This window comes from Salvelinus sp. IW2-2015, unplaced genomic scaffold (genome assembly GCF_002910315.2).
Source record: "Salvelinus sp. IW2-2015 unplaced genomic scaffold, ASM291031v2 Un_scaffold3154, whole genome shotgun sequence".
Classification (NCBI taxonomy): domain Eukaryota; kingdom Metazoa; phylum Chordata; class Actinopteri; order Salmoniformes; family Salmonidae; genus Salvelinus; species Salvelinus sp. IW2-2015.
The window spans coordinates 76332-77830 of NW_019944442.1; positions in this window are offsets into that span (position 1 = coordinate 76332).

Below are 1499 nucleotides of genomic sequence, written 5' to 3' on the forward strand. Positions count from 1 at the left end.
AAAGAGAGACGATATTCCTCCAATTACATTTATTGTTGTTAATTTTCTTCGGTTGTCTGCTTGACATTGTTAGATTTGATAGGGAAGCTGAGAGGTCAAATATACTGTTTAGATTTTCTACTGCCAGGTTTACACCTTCACTATTACAGTGAAACATTTTGTCCAGGAAATTGTCTAGGAGGGATTACATTTGTTGTTGCCTAATTGTTTTTTGGTAGATTTCCACACTACTTTCCTTCCATCTATAGCATTTCTTAATATTATTCAGTTCCTTTGGCTTTGATGCCTCATGATTTGAGTATTGCTCTGTTCAATTTGACTGTGATTTTGCTGTGATCTGATAGGGGTGTCAGTGGACTGACTGTGAACGCTCTGAGAGACTCTGGGTTGAGGGCAGTGATAAAGTAGTCTACAGTGCTACTGTCAAGAGATGAGCTATAGGTGTACCTGCCGTAAGAGTCTCCTTGAAGCCTCCCCTTGACTATGTACAGAACCAGCGTGCGACAAAGCTGCAGGAGTTGTGACACGTTTTCTTTGTTTTTTTTGTCTTAGTTGTGTATCTCTACTCTGTCAATTTCAATCCAAAGCTTTATTGACATGTTAAGTAAAGTAAAATAGATAATAAACGAAAGTGAAATAAACAATCAGAAATGAACACTCTCTCTCCTGCTATCTCTACCTCTCTCTCTTTCTCTCTCCTGCTATCTCTACCTCTCTCTCCCTCTCCTGCTATCTCTACCTCTCTCTCCCTCTCCTGCTACCTCTCTCTCTCTCTCTCTCTCTCTCTTTAGGATGATCTCCTAGTGTTCCAGTTCCTGAGGTGTGTTTTGGACCAGAGGTAAGATCCTTGGTTACTGTGTTGGAGCATGGAAGAATGGGACAGGGTTTTCTCTGTGGGCGGATGGGTGGGTGGATTCAGGTGGGCGGAAGACATCAATATCCTAGTTGTTGTGCTCTCTGGTCTGTTTAATAAACACAACATTATTATATTATTAGAGAAACACAACAGTCTGTCCCCTCCCCTCCGTGCTACCTCCAGGGAAGGCCCTAATCCCCAGGCTCTCCTAAAACTGAGCCCCGACCTGCATGAGCTCCACATCGGCTTGCTGTGCCGCTTCGGTCCCCGGCAGCTCACTGACTTCCTCAAGGCCTCTCAGGACTACAGACTAGAGGAGGCCATCCAGGTAACATCCCTACACTATAGTATAGCAGTGTGTCTTGTGTGTATGTACCTACCTGTGTGTGTATCTACCTACCTGTGTGTGTATCTACTTTAGACTCTGTTGTCTCACCTTTAACCCTGATTGTCCTGGGGTAAAATCAATACCATTTCATAGAGTGAATATTTACCCCCAGACAGACAGTAGTGAGTAAACCCAGGAATACACTCCCCCTGACCCAAACATACAGGGAGTGTCTCTCAATGCCTTGTGTTGCTCTCCCTCTCTCTCTCTCCCTTCCTCTCTCCCTTCCTCTCTCCCTTCCTCTCTCTCTTCCTC